We start from the raw sequence: 5,832 nt of genomic DNA, 5'->3' as shown, positions 1-5,832 counted from the left end.
GACTTCCTTCCTCCAGCTTTCGACCCCCACCAATTTGCTTAGAAAGCGAACAGATCAACGGAGCATGCCATATCCATCACCCTCCACACTGCGCTGAGCTACTTGGAACACAAAGAATGAACAATGTAAGCCAGGAGCTGCTGGTAACTTTCTACCGCTCAACCGTGGAGAGCATCCTGTCATACTGGATCACAGTGTGGTTTTCTCACTGCACTGAGAGCGTCCAGAGAGTGGTAAAGACAGTGCAGAGGATCATCGACTGCCTCTTCCCTCACTCATTTACTAGTCACGCTGCCTCAACAAAGTGACTGGTATCATCACTGTCTCCACCCATCCTGCTTTCCCTCTGTTCGACCTTCTGCCCTCTGGCAGGAGGTACAGGTCCATCAGAACCAGGACAAACAGACTCAGGAAAAGCTTCTTTCCACAGGCAGTTACCATACGGAACACATATACTTCCACTAACTCCACCCCACTCCGACTGTTTCACACACACTAAACCACTGTTTACTATTTGTGTGCAAATTGACTTTCAGTACAAAAACTGGAGGTCAGAGATGGAGATGATGTCTCTCTAACTTGTTCAGGTGGAAGAGATTTCCATGATGGATGTAAAAGTGTGACTTAGTCATTCAAGAAAAACAGTAACTCTGTTTGAACATGGAAAAATTCACAAAGATGCTGGATCTAAATCAGACAGACTGAATCTCTCTGAGGACTGTTCCCTGGTTCTGAAGAAGATCACAGCTGAGGATGAAGGTCGATACTCCTGCAGACTGTCCAGACCCTTCAGATCACAACTCACAGATGTTGTTGTTCGTCTGACCATCATTGATGGTGGGTTCCCATTCTCATATCTGAATCTCTGTCATCATCAGAGCTGAAGGCATCCTTGTTTTGATCTTTCTGGATGAATACATGGAATCAAACGTCTGATTGGTCCTCTTTTTATCATTTAAGGCTCACATATCAGAACTGCCTTTTTTTAACCCATCAGAATATTGCTAAGATCTGAAATATACTCTCTAAGAGTGATGCTGAAAAACTCATCCATGCATTTGTTACGTCGAGGCTGGATTTTTGTAACTCCTTGTTAGCAGCGTGTCCTAAGAGTTCCTTAAGAAGTCTCCAGCTTGTTCAGAACGCAGCAGCTAGATTGTTCGCAGGAATTAGCAGAAGAAATCACATCACTCCTGTGTTAGTCTCGCTCCATTGGCTCCAAGTTGATTCTAGAATCATGTTCAAGATCCTTCTGTTAACCTATAAGGCCTTACATGGAATGGCCCTGTCCTATATTAAGGACCTTATAGTCCCTTACCATCCAATAAGAACACTAGGATTAGTAAAAGTACGGTTGGAGGTAGAGCGTTTAACCACCAAGCCCCTGTTTTATGAAATAAGTTCCCAGCTCATGTAAGAGAGGCAGATTCAGTTTCTACATTCAAAGTTAGACTGAAAACATTCCTCTTTGGACAGACTTATTGTCAGACTAGTTAGTATTTAGAGATTATTTAACTTAATGTTAATTTGTTTAAATTAAACTTAATAACAATAACTATTTGTTTTAAAAGGCTGCTTGAAGTTGAAGCTGGGGTAACTATGGTGCTCTGGGGTTCTGTCCTCTTTTCTCATCTACTTCTACCCTCGTTCTCTTTTCTATTTTTGATTATTATTCATCATTTAGTTCTCCATGACTCTGTTTGGTAGAGTGCGATTCATGTATTGTCCCTCTTTTCCTCTCCCCTCTTGGGGAGTGGGAGTGCTTCCAGATTCCAGTTGATTCATCCGTACTCCTGTAACTGACCGTGTACCTTGTTTCTGGCTCACCTCTACTACTGCTTCTACACCTGGCTATGGTTCCTGTCTCCGGCTCGACTCGCGCCCCTGACTGTCGCCCCTATACCGGCTGGATGTAGCTCGTCTGCTGGACTTGTAGTAGTAGAGTTAGATAAGTTAATTCTTCTCTATGAGTTCTGGTAAATCGCCTGTCCGTCCTGGGGGAGGATCCCTCATTCATGTGGGCACCACTGAGGTTTCTTTCTTTTTTACGGAATCCGTTTTTTAGGAGTTGTTCCTTACCGTGAAGGGCCGTCTAAGAGCAGGGATGCCAGTATAGCTTAGTCAGTTTGTTAGTTCATTTTAGTATTTTCCTATTGAACTCTATGTATTCATGATCCTTTTGATTTCATGTTTCACTTTTTCAATTACCGATACGAAACCCATCGAGACGAGTGTTGTTTTGAATTTGGGCTATACAAATAAAATTGAATTGAATTGAATTGAATTGAATTAGAAAAGGAAACAACCAGAAAAACACCCCGGTGGAGCTCAGAAATTCTGCTAACATCAGACACAAAACCATCCGCTGAAGAAAACCAAAGAAGAAATCCTGCAGGTTTGTTAGAAATTGTCAGACAAATATGTGATGATGAAGAGGGCAGGAGAGATTTTTGTTATTTCTCTGTAAAGGATGAAGAAAATGCTGAGAATAATGGGATTGTGTTTCCAGTCTCTTCCTGGAGGATCTTCTATGTTCCTGTGGGCTTAGCAGTTCTCGCTGTCATCACTGTGTTGGTCATCATGAAGACAAGAACAAGCTTTAACGTCAGCAAAACACACTTAGGAAATGTGCAAAAAATAGTACCTGTAGCTAGAATGAAATCTATGATTGTTTTCACTGCATAATAAAGGATTTTTTTTAGCTTTGTATGACATTTATGACATGATTTTAGTGGTTGATGTGGATCATCTGCTCATGTGAATCCTCCCACAGTGTTTCATTAGCAGCTGTAACCACAGAGACTCTGATCAAACAGGAATGAACAGAATCCATCTGATATGAAGCTGATTTGATTTGATTTGATTTGATTTGATTTGATGAAGCTGTGCTTTGAAAACCACTTCCCTCCTCTTTAAAGAGTAGTCCCATATCTGTCTTCAGGTTTATGTACAGCCTCTTCTACACTTTGGATCACTGTGTGTCTATAGCACAGTAGTAGAGAGCTGTGTCTGCCAGGGTTAACTCTCTGATGATCAGTTCAGTTGATGTGTCTGTTGTTCTGGATTCATATCGTTTATCTGGAATATGTTCTCTTGTTTCACTTTTTGCTCCTTTCCAGAGAATAAACAGAGGAGCCTGAAGGTCAGAATCATGTTTGAACCAGTAAAGTTCAGGATAGCTGTAGTCAGTCTGATAGTTACATTTCATTATAACCAATTTTCCTTCAGTTCCTGTAAGTTGATCCCGAAAAGGAGAGATTGAGTCTCCAGCTGTGAGTCCTGGAAAAGTGGAGAAAATGAAGCCATTAGATCAGAGGTGGGCACTGAGGGCCGCATTCCTGCATGTTTTCCAGCATACCCTGCTCTGGCATGTTCTAATTGGCTGGACACACCTGAACCAGGTAATCAGTCATGAGTAGGGCAAGATTATTGGCTGGACACACCTGAACCAGGTAATCAGCCATGAGTAGGGAAAGGCTATCTTGAAATCATGCAGACACACCGGCCCTCGAGGCCTGGAATTGCCCACCCCTGCATTAGATGAATGAGATGATGAGTTGATGCAGCAGCTTCAAGCAAACTTGAATCTCTGTTCTTAAACTCACCTAGAATGTGAGATAGAAGCAAAAAGAGGTAAAGCAACATGTCTTTGGAGTTCTTGAAGCCACACAGACAGCAGATGAACTCTGTTCTTTCACTGCAGCTCAATGAGGAAGAAATAATGTCACTGGATGATGTGAAATTCAGTGGGCGGGGCCAACGAGATCTTTTACAGTTCATCTCTACCAATCAAAGTGTTTAGTTCCTCAGCTCTGTTTCTGATCTTTACTGCTTCATTTCTCTGCTGTATTTTTCTTCAGTTCAATGACTCAACCATCATTGCTTTCATAGTATGTGTCACCCTCTAGTGGATGTTGTGTAGTATTGTGTTTTCTCTGCAGGTTTTTGTACAGAGTTGTGTTGTTTCCTGTCACTGTGGGCCTCACAGCACAGTAGTACACAGCAGAGTCTGTCACTGCAGCAGAGGAGATCTGCAGATCCATTTGTCTTTTGTCGTCACTCACTTTGAAGGAAAATCCAGGAACTGGATTCTGTAACTTCAGGCTTGTTCCAGTGTGAGAGATCAAGAACTCTGGAGGTTTTCCTGGAAACTGTCGATACCAGAAGAAATAATCAGTTCCTGTTGCAGCATTTTTATATTTGTAGGACAGTGACAGAAGTTTCTTCCAAAGTGGACTCTTCCTTCTTGACTGCAGTGAGTTCTTCACAGCTGACATCTAAAGGAAGAGAGAAGTCAGATCAGTGATGGACAAACATCAAATGCTGAAATGGATCTTTGATCAACCTGTTCCAATGACTAGAAGCAGCAGAGTGAACACAGATGTCTGCACAGACAGCATGTTGGATGAAGCTGATGTTTGGCTTTTGTGTGTTGAACTGTGTTGAAAGTGGAAGTTTGTGTCTCTTCTATAGTTCACTAACAGCTCAGCTCCTCCCTCAATCTCTCCATCTGCTCTTTCATCTGGTCTTCCTCTTCTCTCTGCTCCTCTTCCTCCTGGTTAAGCCTTAGTCACAACCCCCCTTACAGGTGGATACAGGCTGTCAGCAGGCAAAATGTATGGTGAAGGCAGGTGACCTGCTCAAAGTAACAAAGTTGTAGATCACTGGTTTATCCCGTGTGAAAATGTTTCTGTCTCTTTTTTAAGCCTTGTGCTATCCTATGATCCCACCCTTACATTGACGTGTTATCCTTACCATGACAAAGGTGGAAACTTCACTTTAGTCAAACTAAAGTGAAGTAACAAACACACAGGTGTAGCCTACAGATTTTTGATCTTATAACCCCCCCCCCCCCCCCCCCCCCCCCCACATGATAAAACATCCCATCAGGGGTCGACAGAGTGATGTCTGCACAAACATCAGTTTTCACTGATCTGCACATCTTTGGTTAAATTCTCTGATTGATGATTTCATCTTATCTTCCTCCTTTTCTCTCTGCTTCTCTTCCTCCTTGTTAACCGTCTGCTTAAATTCTGGATGTTTTCTTCATTAATGGAAACTCAAAGACTTTAGTTGTTGTCATGTCTGTTCTGCAGACATGACAACAAATTAGTCAGATGAACTTTGAACTTCACACCTTTTTTTCTGTTTTCCTCTGAAAGTGAACATCGTGACGTCAGCAGATCAAACTTACCTCAAAACTAATTAATGTGATTTCTGTATCTCTCAGTTGATATTTTCATAACTTTTATAAACAACTCTTTGTTGACATCACAATTTTTGGAAAAGCATGTTTTTTGTTATTGTTCAAGTTTAAAAATATTGTTAAACTCTGTTTTTATCCCTAGAATTATTTCCTCATCATTCTCTATAAAGAAAAATAAGTTCACATCTTTATGAAATAATGTTTAACAGTCTTGATAAATTAAACATATCATTGATATGATCTGCTTGTTTGATCTGCTTCTTCATTGTTTCTTTTCTTTAGGCTTTTGTGCAGGCTGGCTGTGACTCCGCCCATTCTCTTGTGGACTCTGTTAAACAGTCACTGCTGCAGGTCTTTGGTAGATAGATACAGAGTATTTAATGAACTCTTCCTGAATCTTCATTGTTGGATCCCTTTGTATCATTGCTAGTTGTCTGAGTCCTTGTATCTGTTCAGTATAAACTCACTCTTGGTTCTTTCCTGCATCTGGGTTCTGTCCTGCTTCCCTAAATGTGACAATCATTTATCTTTGTGGAACAGTACCAGACTCAAAGGTTACAAGCTGTTTACAAAAATTGAAATGGCTGCTTTTATAACATTTATCTAATGTTTGTCAGAGGAAGCCA

The 5,832-nt window shown here is 41.3% G+C and overlaps 1 pseudogene; it reads right to left on the bottom strand.

The window, feature by feature from the left end:
• Window positions 1–3,869: 3,869 nt before the first annotated feature.
• Window positions 3,870–4,455, bottom strand: LOC144986787 (T cell receptor alpha variable 19-like; annotated as a pseudogene).
• Window positions 4,456–5,832: the final 1,377 nt, after the last annotated feature.

The sequence above is a fragment of the Oryzias latipes genome, chromosome 17, assembly GCF_053564925.1.
Source record: "Oryzias latipes strain Hd-rR chromosome 17, Olatipes_Hd-rR_3.1".
Taxonomy (NCBI): Eukaryota; Metazoa; Chordata; class Actinopteri; order Beloniformes; family Adrianichthyidae; genus Oryzias; species Oryzias latipes.
This window is presented reverse-complemented; position numbering and strand designations above follow the sequence as displayed.